We start from the raw sequence: 17,175 nt of genomic DNA, 5'->3' as shown, positions 1-17,175 counted from the left end.
CGTCACATTCCACAGCCAAGCGTGAACGCCATCCACTAGTCCGCCGTGAGTATGGAACTGTTGGTTCGGATTCCCGACATATAACTGGTCATACCCGAATTGACGGGCGAACCGGCACGGGAAAAAGGGTTCTAAATAACAGCACCCCTTTACTCGGAAAAGAAGATGGCCAGGCCTTATATTCATGAGCCATTTGAAACATCCAACATCAAGGGAAGTCCGATCGGTTCCGGGCGCTTCTACGTCAGCAAGCATCCCACCATATTTGCTAGCAAAGCGAGGGAGGCATGGGTTGATTACCCAGCCCTTGTACGTATGCAAACTCTTCCTGACTTCCGAGAGGTCCCGAGCTTTCCACCTACACCCTTCGAACAATTGTAGCAGGGGAGTAGATAGATTCACATTAGTAGGGGGCGACATCAAATCAGGACGATGAAGAACCAATCATCCCATCAGATAAGTATATGGGAGTTCTGCCTTCACCACAGGGTTCTTCGTGGATGGTGTCTCATCAGTTTGAGTAAAAGCCATGACCACCTGACAAAGTCCGCGATGTATGTCGGCGATCATTGCTGGCAAAAGAGATAGGCTTCTCCTATAAGCAAGCTGGACGGCCCGGAATAATACCTCTATCGGCAGGGCATCTGAGGTCTGATATGGTACTACACACTTCTTCAACCAAAGTGCTATATAACCAGCCAATAAAGTTTTAGGATGGATGGGCTTCTGGGCATACCATAAGAAAGTTTTGAATTTAGTCCCCGTAAGGAATTTGTCTTGAGCACTCGCGATAGTATGGGAGCGGGCACCGCACTTCTCAATCAATCTATTAGAGCACTCGCGATAGTATGGGAGCGGGCACCGCACTTCTCAATCAATCTATTAATCTCTTGGGAAGTCAGCGGTTGCAACTCACAAACTTCCTCATTAAGTTTCTCCAAGTTTTTAAATAAATAGAAAGAGAATTGCTTCAAGCTTATTTGAGGAGACTTCTTCCTCGCAACTGGATTAGTGCCGGGTAAAGCAATCTGATAATGACACGTGAGTTTCCATAACGTGTCATATCGAGCAGGCTTGTGGATCTTCAACTGATGTAGCTCCTGGTTGGAGGGAAAATATTCCTGATACGGTATATCTCCCAGTTGTAGTCCGGAGACTTTGTGCATCTCGTGAAAAGGTAATCCCAATTCTCTGTTCCGTGTGAGAAAGGTGTTAGCATCTGGATTATACAGCTATATTAACCCCATGAAGTGAAGAGCGCTCACTGATAATCTGTATTGGGTGGTCCAAATAGCTTCATACAATCTTATCAACATTAACTCGGCACCCCACCGGTGGAGGACATAACCTGTCATCCGGCCCCATCATGCTTTGTCTGAAGAATGAGACTAACCAAAGCACCAATAATTTTTGATGGGTAGCTCACGCCCTAGCTCAGCAAGACGATTCTTTACAGTACGAGCTATTATAGGTAGTTCCCCTTTAGGCGGGTCCTCCAATCCCATCACGCCCGGGTGTAACCCTGTAAGGTAGTTCCCCTTTAGGCGGGTCCTCCAATCCCATCACGCCCGGGTGTAACCCTGTAATGTGTTTTCTACCACTAGAACCCGGAAGTGAATGGCTGGTGATGTATCCGCAAGGGATGTTGGTATGTTCTTCTGTCAAGGTCCATGGCATCTGTCGCGTCACCGCTTGCCCGTGTAATTCTATTAGTGAACGATGACGAGGGAATGGAGGGAGATATAAGCAAGTTATGCCGTCACAATGTAGCCACCGCTCATCTTCAAGCTTTATGACATCTGGATCCGTCACAGAATCGCTAAACAGGTAATGTGTCTTCCTTAAAGGATGATCAGGATCCATATCCTCAGCAAATGGCGCGTCTGTAATTAACTGGCGCGTGATGCGATGACCCCCTCCCATTCTAACTTATAGAATTCATCTGGGAGATCCAAAGCAAATTGAGGAGTAGAAGGAATCGACGCCGGATTATCAACGACAATGTAATACCTGCTCCTACGGCCATCTATCTCGAATTAAGAAAAAGGCGTCACTGGGTATTCAACTGAAATGAAGAAGGTGTGTTTATTGAACGCGTTTACGAAGAAATATCAATACAATACAGGGAGTTGAATTCTTTTTCACCAATCCGTGAAATAGAGTCACCACCTTGTAATTGGCGAGACGATTTTAGCAATATTACGAACTCACAAGATAACGTACATTTTCACGCAAATAACGCAATGATGCACCCTATCTTACGGAACGTAATACGGTAGAAAATCACCCCATATGGCCTTAAGATGCGTTTTGACCAAGCAAAACGTATCCGATAAGCGTCCACCCCCACAAAGGAGGATATCAACTCTTCCCAACTGCCTCACCAAGGAGGACAGAGAGGGGATACAATATGCAATATGACATAATGAAGATTGAATTCATAAACAGGAAATTATGTTCATAAACAAGAGATTATGAGGGCTTACCCGTGAAAGATGGACGCTCCCTCTCAGGCGATTGAGTAGTTGAGCGGGTCCTCGGGAGGCGCGATCTCCTCGTCGACATGGCTAATCTGTAATAAAGATTAACAGCTTAGTCAAATCAAGAATCGAGATACATGAATCGAAAGACTAAAAGAGAAATTGCGAATCTTTAATCGAAATTCTACAAAATGGAATTTTTCAGTGAAAGGTCCAATTAAACCTATATGGCATCCTCGATTCAAGTTAAAGTGAGAGAAAAATTAAATATACAAGTCAAGCGAATCAAGCGCCTCCAACATTGCTCACGTGTATAATTGAGCATGAAAATGCAAGGGAAAATCAAGTTAAGTGTCACAGAGTCAAACATAAGGCCTCGACCATGTCAACATGCGGATTCACAAGCTCGCAAAATCATCAGAAATTAGAGCATGGATATTGACTTGAGACTCAAAATCATGCTTATATGGGTATATACAAGGGTTCGGCTATATACAAGTTTGGATTCAAGGCATACACGAATTCAGATCATTCGGTCGCATACAAGTTGGGATTCAAGGCACACACGAGTTCAGTTACATATGAATTCAATAATACAAGAGCTTGGTTATATACAAGTTCGAGTTCATTCAGTTACATACGAATTCAATCATATACAAGAGCTTAGCAATTCAGATCAGTTACATACCAACTTTATATTTGTGGGTAATTTCGCGGCATTTTCACTCATTCAGAATATTCGAGACTCAATTTTATATTTGTGGGTGATTTCGCGGTATTTCGCCCATATTCAGAATATTCGAGACCCAATTTCTAATTTTTGGGTGGCTTCACGGTATTTTGCCCATATTCAGAATATTCAAGACCTAATTTTATATTTGTGGGTGATTTCGCGGCATTTCGCTCATATTCAGAATATTCGAGACCCAATTTCATATTTTTGGGTGATTTCGGGCATTTTAGCCTACTTTTGGAATATTCGGGATCCGATTTCATATTTCCGGTCGTTTTACGACGTTTTTGCCTATTATCGAAATTTTCACGAGCCGATATTATATTTCCGGATAACTTTGAAACATTCCGCTCACTTTCGGGATATTCGGGTCCCACGTAAACTCCAACGGGTACATGAGTCTAAACTGTTTCCCATTTTTGACGGGAAGTTCCTGGAGAATATTAGTATAATAATTCTTAAGGGTAACCCGGCAACCTCCGACGGGTACACGAGGTTAAACTGATTCCCGAAACTCCCAGGAGTACACGAGTATAAATTGGTTCTCCGCCGATTGATACAAAACCCTAGGGTCAACGCCGGTCAACGCATAGTCCTAGGTCAACGCCGGTCAACGCGTTGCGATGAGAGTCAACGCTGATTGATACGCGTAGCCCTAGGTCAACGTCAGTCAACGCGTTGCGATAAGAGTCAATGCCAATCGATACAAAACCCTAAGATCAACGTCGGTCAATGCGTAGCCCTAGGTCAACGCCGGTCAATGCATTACGATGAGAGTCAACGCCGATCAACGCGAAACCCTAAGGTCAATGCCGGTCAACGTGTAGCCCTAGGTCAACGCCGGTCAACGCGTAGCCCTAGGTCAACGTCGGTCAACGCGTTGCGATGTAGATAATTAATCCAAAAGTTAACTCAATGACACATCAACAAAAATCTACTCACCAATTCCGGTTCAAGGCTTCAATAACGGTCAGACGATAAATGCAGCACCGGGAAAAATTTTAGCTATTCAACAAAATACAGAATATGCTGAAATATGGAGAAGTCAAGAATCGAAACCATCTGTAGGCCCTTTAACACCGATTGAAGGTGGGGGTCCATCATATCCAAAGTATTTCAGACTCCTCTATAAAAGAATGAGGCTGAAACACTTTGGAGGGGGTATCTGTAGGCGTCTAAAATTGCCTATGAGAGCCCGTACGAAACTCGAAGCAAAGAGTAGACGAATCAAGAAGGTTCACGTCAATCAGCTCGCGCGCGTCGGTCAGCATACGCGCTTCAATCAGCTCGTGCACGTCGGTCAGCACGCACGCGTCAATCAGCTCGTGCGTGTCGGTCAACACGCGCACGTCAAGCAACCCGCGCGCGTCGGTCAACACGCGCGCATCAATCAGCTCGCGAGCGTCGGTCAACACGCGTGCGTCAATCAACTCATACGCGTCGATCAGCATACATACGCGTCAATCAGTTCGTACGCGTCGATCGACACGCACACGTCAATCAGTTCGTGCGTGTCGATCGACACGCGCATGTCAACCAACGTGCGTTCGACCGTCGGTCTTGCGACGAAGCGCATAAGTCAACAAATCGACCAAATACACGAAAATGATAAGACCCGGAAGAAAAATACCAGGAAGAGAAAAAGTCGGCGGACCCGTGCTAGAGCAGGACGGGACAGACCGACCCGCGCAAGCGTGGGTCAGATCAATCCGACCAGCGCAAGCGTGGGTTGGATTTGTCCAACCCACGCCGCGTAGCCTGAGACCCGAAACACATTTTGATGGTTTTAAATTAGTTTTTCACAGGATTTATCTGTACCAGGGGTTCCTAACTGACTTGATATCATCCCCAAACATGGTTAGGCTGTTGTTAACTAAAGATAAAGTCAAATCACTTGTTCTCATCCAAATAACCGCATCCGAGGCCTATAAATATGAGCCAAAGGCTTCCTTTTTTGAGATCTGGAATTTGATCAAGAGGACGAGGTGCTGCCGGATTGAGGAGTCAAGGAGCACAAATTTTCAACAAAGGCCAACAAGATCCCGGCGAACTTCGGCACGAAGGAGAAGTCATTCGAAGGATCTGAAGCCCGTATGTCCGTTCCTTGAGATTAGGCTTTATCTTAATCTCGAAAAGAGCTATTGATTTCGCTTGGTCAATTTCAGCGCTTCAAGCAAATACTTCCTCGGTGAAGGCGAAGCTCTGTCGAATTTTCCTACAACCGGATCTGATTCGCGGTCTTCCACGGATAAACCCCGGTACCGATGAAGAACCCACGCAAGCAAGAGCCGATAAACGGATCTTGTGTTTATTTTCAAGAGAGTTGTAATTGTTTTATTCTCGTTATTTGAATTCATTTGTAACGATTGAAGTTTAATGAAATCAATGATGAAGGCAGCTTTCAACGAAAATAGCTACCACTAACTCAGATCCATCATAGGCTCGCAAACTGACTGTCTTCGCAAAACAGTCAATACTCACATGGTAGGAAAATAACCAATCCATACCAAGGATGACATCGAACTCAGACATATGCAACATGATCAAGTCTATCACGAACTAAGAATCGTCCAAACTAACGATACATCTCCTACAAACATTCTCTAAAAGAGACGTCTCCCTTAAAAGAGTGGATACCGATAAAGGAAAATATAATGGTTGTGCCACAAGCCGAAGTCTAACCGTAAAATTGTAGGGGATAAAAGAATGTGAAGCGCCAGAATTAAAAAGAATACGTACTGGAAAGAAATTCACAAAGAATGTACCTTCCACCACAGCCCCACTCGCACCGTGATCGCGAGAAACAACTGCATACACTCTACTCGTCTATTGTGCTGCATCGCCTAGAACGTATGGGACTATCTGTCCCTGTTGGGTCTCCTGAATTGCTCGAACCTGTCCCTCAATCCTCGCGACTATTGGAGGTGTCTCTATCCTCAACTGCTGACCCTGACCGCATCCCTGAATGCGGTTCTGATGCTGCTGCTACTAATTCCTGCCCTGCTGTGGGTGCGCTGCAGCATTTTTCCACTCTATGCTTGAGCTTGTTGCAATTGAAACAAGCTCCACAAAATCGGCACTGCTGCTGTGCCCTCTAATCCTGTTGATGGCCCTTCTTATGGGGGCCCTAATGTTGTGGACCCTTACCCTACTGCTAGGGTCCTCCTGAGCCTGGAAAAGGTCTCTTACCTTTACCTTTATCCCCGGACTGTCCTGACTTAACATTTCTATGTTTGCTCTTAATGAATATAGTTGTGTCTGTCTCTTGAGCCATGGCAGCATCTGCCACCTCCCGCACTGAACGGAACCTCCGAGATACTAGGTATCGGCATAAACCTGGGTGACGTCCCATCATGAACATCTGAGTCTTCTTTCCTCAGTGTGCTACATGCCAGTGAATCTAAGAAGTGACATGAACTTACTCTCAAAATCCGTCACTGATATATCTCTCTGCTCCAATTAAGCCAGCTCTAACTCCTTCCCGGCTTTCGCTGCAGTCGAAACATGTTGTTCATCAAAGAAATACACAAAAGTCTCCCATGACGCTGTCAACCTCTGCTCTAGAGTAAAACGAAGCTGATACCAGTCTCCTGCATCGCCCTTGAGGATGAAAGCTGGTACCCTTTGCTTCTACACAGTATAGCATGTCCAAAATGTTGCTTACATCTTCATTTCATTTGTGTACCACAATAGAGTTTGTCGAACCATGAAACTCTGGAGCCTTCAACTTCTGGTACCTCTCTACTAAACGAAGTCAAGCCTCCTGCTCAGCCACTCTATCATCAACTGAAGGTGGTGGTTGTTGGCCTTCTTGTTTTGATAATGTTTAACAAATAATTTATTTCTAATGTTGTTTGTCTAGTGTTTGTGTTTTCGTATTTATTCTAGGCAAACAACGAGTTGGAGGATGGATGGAATAGAGCTTCAACGATCATATCCAAAGGAGGTTGGCGGAATGTCGGTGAAGCTTATGCAATTCTAGTTCAAGATCCATGTTCAGCTTCATCCGCAAGTGTACCAAGTCGAGCTTATTGAAGATCAAGATCTAGCTTGGGTAACTTAGTTTAGGTTTTATATTATGTGTGTTAAGTACCTTAAGCTCAATATCATATACACACACGTATTTGGTTTCTATGTATATATATAGTTATATATATACATGCATGGATTTGGTTTTTATGTTTATAAATATGAAATCACATATTTCATATTTATTTTTGTGATTTGGTTTAACTACTTAGATATGAAACATATGAGTATTTGTGAAAGCAAAATGATTTCATTTTCTATTGTATTTGTGAAAATATTGTTTTCTCAGTTTATGGACTTAATAACAATCATATACATATTTTGTTAAGTCTACAAAATCATCATTCCCCAAAGTTTTACATTTTTTGGAATTTGTTTGATATTTTTAAACAGTGTTTCAAAATCAGATTTATATCAGTTCACGGTCGACCGCTACGGTCGACCGCACCTGTGTTCATTCGTCAGTGGGCAGGAGAGAGTTTGTCGGTCGACCGCCGCGATCGACCAAGAGCTCGAGACTTCCCACGGTCGACCGCACCGGTCGACCGAAGAAGTCTGCTCGTTTTCTCAGTTTGGGATCTGGATCGCGGTCGACCGCGAATTTTTTCGGTCGACCGTCGCTCTGTCAGTTCTGTTCAATGACTATTTCTTGTTACCGAATTGGCTGGGGGGCTTTTTGTTATTTGTTTGGGTTTTTACTGTGATTTCCTTCTCCTATAAAACCCCCAACCCCCCTTCTATCTCGTAACCATGAGAGTGTTTAAACAAGTTTAAGAAAGTTTTAAACAAGGGTTTAAGTGTGTTTTTAGTGTTTGTTTGGTTTAAATATTGTTTTCACAAGTGGAGGAGATCATCTTCTTGTTTGGGCTTCAATCTCTATCTCTCCATCTTGTTATTCAGAGAAGAATCTCTAAACTCATTTCTAGCTATTTATTATTTTGTTTATAATTTCTATATGCTAGATTTTAATTGAGTTTAGTTTGATTTTGATTTCACTCATTGTTTACACACACCCACTTGAGCTTATTGTATTTGCATTCATAATATATTTGGGTTAGTGAGTATTGTAACCTTGAGTGTGAGCTTTCATTGTGTTCTCATTCATTTTGGAGAACAATCACTTGTTATTTTGAGCCTAATCGGGAGAATCACTTTGTAATACACTTGTACACCGAGAGGAGTGTGTGGTGAGAGTCGGGGATCGTTCCAAGAGGAGTGACGTCGGTTGACGAGCCTAGGGAGAGGTTGTAACCGAGCACTTGAGGGAGACACGGCTAGGTCCAACACTTGTGAGGGTGTAGAGTGTGATTGCAAGAGTGTTGATTGTAAAGTTTTCGGTTAGCTAGAAAACCGAGTGTGAGGTGTAAACGTTATTCGGGTGAACGTAGAAAACCTGGTTGTGATAGTGGATTTCTCCCCGGGAGTGGGGAGCGGAGACGTAGGACGGAAGGTCCGAACTCCGTGATCATTTGATTGTGTTTGAGTGTGCTTTGGCGTTTATTTATATTTGTGTTCATTGCTCATATCGCCATTGTCTCATTATTTATTTCATCCACTATCTAGTTCATATTGTTTACCCTTGTGTTAGTTTACATATCCTTGCATATATCATATTGTATATCTCTTTGGTAGGATATATCATCTTGTGCTAGTTTATATATCCTTGCATATATTTCATCATATAGGATATATATCTTGTTGTTCTTATTGCTTATCCTAGCTTATATATCTTGTTGTATTTCATACTTGCTAGGATAACTTGTTAATTAATTTTAATTGGCATTTAAGTGGTGTGACTACCGGTGTTCCTTCTGGCATCTCCTTCTGAATGGGAGTTCCCTGTCGAATCTGATCTACTAATTGCTCCTCAATAGCTGCCAGTCGAGCTGCTAACCGTGCTATGAGATCCACCAAGTACTACGGAGTCTGCTATGGCTTGGGCTCTCTATCGACTTGCTCAGCTCCTTGAGCACGAGAACCTCGACGTCCACGACTTCTTCCTGACATGTATAATATAGAAGTAGGGCTTATTATGCAGTAAATAGAATCTCAAGCAGAAAAAGATATCACATATACCAATAAGTAAATCGCATCACATATTACTCATAGTATGCCATATTATTCAAAGCAAATAGTTCATCATAAAAAAAAATTGTAATTTTTCGCGTATGTATATAATACGTCCTCACTCATACTAGGATTTCCTAGCGAACTATATACATGATTCCTTGGAAACTCTATCCTAACTCCACAATATGACACAGGGATGACCCTAAGGATATTGGAACTAGAGCTCTGATACCAACTGTGACGCCCCAGATTTTGCGTGAGGCTGCAGTCCAAGGCGAAACCCAGAATGTCAAATCTACCAAGAACCAAACACCGTGCTTCGACATGTTTTACCATCACAATTACTATCTCTCTAATGGAAACATCAAATAGGTGAAGGTAAAGACAAGCAAATAAAAGGAATAGAGTAAAGCCAGATATACACAGAGGAAGCATGAGAATAATCATCAGTGAGCCCAACTAAAATAGAGTAGAAATATATCTGAGTCTGAAATAAACCTTAAGTACAATGAGTCAAATAAAATATCACTATGACTCTCAGCCTCTAGAAAATGAAATACAAGTATAGAGTCTGAACATAAATAACTAACTGTGGAGTTCTGAAATAACTACTAAATAGTAAATAGCTAGATAGAATCTATGAGGAAATCCCATCAACATGCGACTCTCTGTGCGCCTGACTCGCTGTCTGAAAGGGGGGGAAAACAACGAGCGTCAAAACGCTATAGCGAGATCATCTCCACCTCTCCCAGGGGAAGGGGTAGGAGTATATAGAAAATAGAGTTAGTACATATACATATGAAATCATTCATAAAATTCTAACTGAAAGTTAATATTTAGGAAATCACAACACGAGAGTTAGTACGTCGAGCGAAATAATCCAAACAAGGAAACCCTCATGTATATACCATGTCTCAAGTTGTGACTCCCTAAATACTAACTCCAAATCCTATGAATGAATGCAATAAACCAAAAGAAAAACACTCCAAACCTCAAACATGTAGAATAAATATCTCATCTCAATTACACTCGGGTAGACAGCTCTAACATAAGAGGGATCTCATCCAGAACAAAAAAATCAATCATAAGTCATGTCATGTAAGCCACGATCTTAAAGGAAATACCCTACTCGTGGGAAACCAATATAAAAGCAAAATACGACAAATAATACTTACATATGTGCATCTCCTTACGCAATAGCGATACTTTCATAATATTATTACTCAATCGCTCTGCGGCAATAGGTTTTATCTCCCTATCCCGGAATACAATGAAATAATGATACTTTTGTAATACTCTTACTTAATCACCCTGCGAAAATAGGTCTTATCTTCTTATTCCAGAATACAATAAAATAACAATACTTTTGTAATACTCTTACTCAATCACCCTACGAAAATAGGTTTTATCTCCCTATTCCGGAATACAATGAAATATAATATGCTCTTCATATTTATCAACTTAAATTAGGATAAAAATATGTTGACACCACATATTCTAAATATACGTGCACATATCTCGGTGTGCGTATCCATTACTGGTGTTCACTGACATCTCAAGTATTATACAACTCATAAACATTGAATCATAACAGTACAAGATTGAGAGACTAGCTCGAAAACTCAACAGTCAAACAAAACATGCACAGGGCCACTAACTGTTTGGCGGTCGACCGCACAAGAACGGTGGTCGGCCGCGACGGGTTCTAGAGCCTACTCATACCTCTGTCCTACACACGGTCAACCGCCGCTATAGCGCGGTCGACCGTTGGCTGATATTCCAGATTCTCAATCTGGTTGTGTGTGTCGTGTTCACGCCGTGTTTAGGTGATTCAAACATGATTAAAACAACATGAAACTTGCATGAAAGCATGTCTACAGTAGATAAAAACTTCTAGAAACAAACTCAACATATATAGCATGATTATTTGTGTAAAATTTATATTCAAAACCCTAAGTCGTGCATAAAAACTCGAAACGAAGAACAAATCATCTTTCTTCAGATTAAACCACGTTTTAAATCATTTTCAGATCTTACATACTTCTGTAAATACATTCTCAAACTTTTTAACATGGAAAGACCTAGTCTTTATACATATAATACAAAAGAATTAACTTTTATTCATAAACTAGTCAATTTGGCTCTACAAAACATATTAGAAACTCTTTTAAAATATTTTAAAAACTAGGAGAGGGATTAGTAGAGATGAACTCGCTTGGGGTTTGTAGAAAAATATTTAAAAAGCCAAGCCAAGGAAGATCTATAATCCAAACGCCAAAATTCACGCGAAAATCCACTTGAAAGCCTCCAATCTTCTCCAAGAATCAAAATTAGGGTTTAAAGGGGTTTTGGTGGCTGTTAGGGTTCTTAGAAAACTGATAATATCATGAACATATGATATATATATATACTAGAAAATGAATATGGGCTTTAGAAAACCTAAACCAACTCAAAACAGGAATCTGACTTTCTGCAGGTTTCGCGGTCGACCATGACGGTCGACCGGACTGTGGTCAACCGCGACGATCGACCGGACTGGAATTTTCCAGTTACACATTTGGTCATTGTGCATATTTTAACTTTTTTCTTTCTCATGTATGAACTCGTTCATATTCAAAACATATGGTATCATACTCATACCCCATTTAACTATATTTATCAAAATAAATATCCATAAATCATAATTAATCTCATATTAATTATATTAACATAAATTTTCAGGGTTATACATTCCCCTTCTTTGATCTCGACAATCCTACAATGAAGTCTATAGAAATATCTGTCCACTTTCACTCTGGAATAAGTAAAGGCTGTAGGGTTCCTGCTAGTTTCTGGTGTTCTGCCTTCACTTGTTAGTAGATAAGGCATTTTGCCACATATTCTACAATCTCCATACGCATGCCACTCTGCCAAAGTGTCTCTTTAGATCATTGTATAATTTAGTCGTGCTTGGATACACTGTGTACCTGGTGTGATGCACCTCATCAAATAAGTCTTTCTTCAGTTGTGGATTACTTGGTATCACTAATCAGCCCTTCTTTCGAAGTCCTCCGTCTGCTCCAATGGTCCAATCATTCTTTGGCTCTTTGGAAATCTCCTCCTTTCGGGTTTGAATCCAAGAGTCCTCTAGTTGAGCTCTGACCACCCTATCAGTCCAAGATGGTTACACGGACAAAGCTCCAAAAATGCGCTGCTCCCGCCAATCTCCTGCCTAAAATCAAACTGGCTAAGGGTGTGAAGATCTTGATATAACGAGCACCTCAAAGCTGAAATTTGATGTTGATGCTTCCTGCTCAACGAGTCCACTACGAGGTTTGCCTTCCCCGGATGGTACTGAATTACGAACTCGTAATCTTTAATAAACTCAACCCATCACCGCTGTCTCTAGTTGAGTTCCTTCTGATAAAAGAGGTACTTTAGGCTCTGGTGATCCGTGAATAGGTCGAACTACACTCCATAAAGATAGTGTCTCTATGTCTTTAGTACGAATGCCACTGCTGCTAGCTCCAAGTCGTGTGTGGGATAGTTCTGCTCATATATCCTCAACTGCCACAAAATATATGCTACTACTCTCTAGGTCTGCATCAAAACACCTCCTAGACCCGAAAGCGATGTATTTGTGTAGACGACAAATGTCCTATCACTACTCGGAATAATCAATACCGGCGCTGTCGTCAACTTAGCCTTCAAAGTCTCAAGGCTTACTGGCACTCCGTTCCCCAAATAAATTGTACACCCTTCTTCGTAAGGCGTATAAGTGGCATCGCAATCTTCGAGAAGTCCTGAATGAACTTTCTGTAATAGACGACCAAACCTAATAAACTACGGATCTCTGAAATAGTCTTTGACGGCTCCCAATCCAAAACTACCTCAACCTTAGCTGGATCAACTGTAATGCCCTCTCTCCTGATGACGTGGCCTAAAAAACTAACCTCGGATAACCAAAACTCGCATTTGCTAAACTTAGTATACAACTGATGCTCCCGCAATGTCTGCAATACTAATCGAAGATGCTGCTCATGCTTTGCCTCTAATCTCGAATATATAAGGATGTCATCGATAAAAAACGATCACGAACTGGTCATGCTCATGCTCTACCTATTGGACAAGATGGTGCGCAAGAACCTAACACACCAGCTCTGATATTGAGAAGATCTTCAAGACCTCCTGTGCCCAACAGGAGATATATGAACTATCTGCTGTTGACAGATGGAGGGGAGCCTAAAAGCTATGATAAAGCTTGTCATGGTGGAGATGTGAGCAAGTGAGAGTTTGCCATGAAAGATGAGATGAAGTCTCTCATATCAAACCAGACGTGGAAACTAGCTGAGTTGCCCACGGGTAAGAAGACACTCCACAACAAATGGGTATACCGGGTGAAAAAGGAGCAGGATGGCTACAGAAGATATAAGGCCCGGCTAGTTGTCAAAGGATTCCTGCAGAAGGAAGGAATTGACTACACCGATATTTTTTACTCCCGTGGTGAAGCTAAATACTATCAGGATAGTGATGAGTATTGTAGCTATTGAATATCTTTATCTCGAGTAGTTAGACGTGAAGATGGTGTTTCTTCACGAAGATCTAGAAGAGGAGATATACATATACCAGCCAGAAGGTTTCTTAGAAGAAAGGAAGAAGAACCTGGTGTGCAGACTCAAGAAAAGCTTGTATGACCTGAAACAAGCCCTAAGGTAGTGGTACAGGAAGTTTGACGGCTTCATGCATAAGGAAGATTTCCAGAAGTGCAACACCGACCACTGTTGCTACTTCAAAAGATATCAGTCTAATTATATCATCCTACTGCTATATGTTAATGATATGTTGGTTGTAGGTATAGATATGAAAGATATCAGGAGTTTGAAGCACAAGCTGTCAAAGGAGTTTTACATGAAGGACTTGGGTCTAGCGAAGAAGATCCTTGGAATGCAAATCACGAGAGATAAGAAGAGAGGTCTCTTGCAGTTATCTCAGACGAAGTTATCTCAGACGGAGTACATCAATCATGTTTTGCAAAGATTCAACATGAGCGACGCCAAGCCAGTGAGCACACCCTTGGCTAGCCATTTTCACCTATCAAAGGATCAATCCCCTCAGTCAGAAGAAGAGAAAGAGAGTATGACTAAGGTCCCTTACGTCTCAACTATCGGAAGATTGATGTACGTAATGGTCTGTACGAGACCAGACATTGGCCATGCAGTAGGAGTGGTCAGTCGGTTTATGTTGAATCCAGGAAAAGCTTATTGGGAAGCGGTCAAGTGGATTCTGAGGTATCTACGAGGCACCACACAAAAGTGTTTGCACTTTGGTAAGGGAGAGGCGGAAATGCAAGGGTACGTAGATGCAGACTTTGGCGGTGAAGTCGATCACCGAAGAAGCACCACCGGCTATGTATTCACTGTCGGAACTATAACTGTTAGTTGGATGTCACAGATACAGAAGATTTTCACTCTATCCACTACAGAAGCTGAGTATGTTGCAGTGACTGAAGCTAGCAAAGAGATGATATGGCTTCAGGGTTTGTTAACAGATGTGGGATTCAAACAGAAGAAGAATGTTCTGCATAGTGATAGTCAAAGTGCAACTCACTTGGCTAAAAATTTTGTATTTCATTCTAGAATGAAGCATATTGGGCTTCAGTATCACTTCATTAGGTCCATGTTGGAAGATGACGTGTTGAAAATGGAGAAGATTCCAGGAAGTAAGAATCCAGCAGATATGTTAACAAAGATGGTGACTGTTCAGAAACTGGAGTTGTGCACAACTTCAGTTGGCCTCCATGCATGAGTGATGAGGACGGAGTCACACATGAGATGATTCTTGTTGAGATAGCCTGCTGACGTCGGTTTATTCTCCAAGTGGGAGATTGTTGCATTTTGATGAAGGATCAAACCTCGCGTAAAGGCGGAGAGCTTTGGGGGGGGGGATGACGCAGGGAGAGCTCAAGATGATCGCTCGAGATTCAGAGTTGCGGGCGAGCACGAGGTTCTTTAGGTGAAGTTGACGGCGACTTGCAGGCGAAGGCGAGCTTCGAGCAAACGAGGCTCGAGCAGACGAGGGTCGAGCTTCGAGTTCAGACGAGGGTCAAGCTTCAAACGAGGTTTGAGTTCGAACCGACGGGCTGACGAGGTTCGAACACGGGCTGACGAGGTTCGAGCTCGAGGAATCCACGAGTAAGGCGGCTCCACGTAGGCGAGCTCCTCACAGGCTGTCAACAGCCTGTCGACAGATCAGGTAGGGTTTCCTTATAAAAGGAAAACCTTGTGCCCTAGCCCTAATGTTCTTCCTCCCTTCTTCGTGTGTTTTCTCCAGAGGGCGGCGAACCCAAAATCGCAGCAACGATTTTCCCTTTTTCTCCTTTGTGGAATTTTTTCTCTAGCTCTCAAACGAATTTTGAGGGGAGATTTAAGAAAGGGGGTTGTTCATTTAAGAGGGGTTTCCTAGCTCTCAGATTTGAGGAGGTATTAAAGGGGGTTCTCAAGAGCATTAAATAGGGATTATTCCCTTTGAACTATTAACACTGTAGCTACAGTGTTTGTATTTAGAGATCTCAGTTTGGGATCTGCTCTGAGATTTGTAATTTCTTGTTGATTAATAAGAAATTAATTGTGTGACTCCCGAGGACGTAGGCAGTTGTCGAACCTCGTTAAATCTTAGTGTATTTTCTCTATACTGCGTTTCTGCTGTCTTAGTGGTTTCGACATAAATTCCCAACATACCAAACATAACCCTAATATATTGAAACATATACAAAACCCAAAAAAAAAAAAGAGGACCATTATGATGTTTCCATCATCTTCATATCTTAGGGGGAAAAAACTACTCATTCTTCTGTCAATTTGTTAGCATTAGCAATAGATTATTAATTTGATGTAATAGATCAAGAGCATGACTTTTCTACTGATGAAAAATGCGCATATTGCTTTCGTACCAAGTCCGCCACAAAACACGTACAACAGACAATAACATGCCGTTTCGATTTTAAAGATATGAAGACATATCCTCATTTCTCCAAGACCAAAATCTTGCAAATATAGTTAGTAGGAAGTCAAGCTTTCACTATTAATTATATGTTTTTTCCATGCATTCACCCCCTTATATAACACAGAAATAAATAAACATCTTTTAACCTTTCCTTCATTTCACTCTCCCCTCAATCTCTCTCACGAACACATAAACCATCATCACCTCCCGCCGCTCTCTTCCCCACGCTTCCATATTTGCCTTCACTATCGATCGTCTCCTCCTCTTTTCCTTTCTCAACTGCCGCCACCCCCTCCTCACTCCAAGACGTACTGCCTCCTTATGTTGCCGGAGTTAACAAAAAGTAGCTAACATTTAACTTTGCTTTGTGTTGAATTTGTGAAGTTTAGCTATTATTTGTTAGTTTTATGTCCAACCAATTAATACGTTAACCTCGTATATATGGATTTATTAACCTTAGCTAGCTACTATTTGTTATTTTGTATCTAACTTGCTACCTTTAGCATAGCATAGATTTATTACATCTAGCTATTGATAGTTAATGCCAAGAGTTTCGTTAAAATTTTAGTCCAAGCAGCGTATCACCTCATGTTTGACAAATTGAACTTGGCGAAAGGTGTGGGGTGCTTGTTTTGCAAGATTATAGGAAACTTGATAGGGGTGTTAGCTAGCTTAGAGTCTGTTTGGCTCGCCCGTTTTTTATAAGAAATGAAGAGCATATGGACGATATCTTTAAAAATGCCCAAAATTTTTTCAAACCGTTTCTTATTCTATGTTTGGTTCAATAGCGGTTTATAGAAACATGTTTCTAGAAAGTAGAGATAGTGTGAAGTATTATGGAACGCTAGCTATATCCTTTTTATTTGGGTTGAAATGGGGTAG

This window comes from Asparagus officinalis, chromosome 2 (genome assembly GCF_001876935.1).
Source record: "Asparagus officinalis chromosome 2, Aspof.V1, whole genome shotgun sequence".
Classification (NCBI taxonomy): domain Eukaryota; kingdom Viridiplantae; phylum Streptophyta; class Magnoliopsida; order Asparagales; family Asparagaceae; genus Asparagus; species Asparagus officinalis.
Note: the sequence above shows the minus strand (reverse complement) of the source record.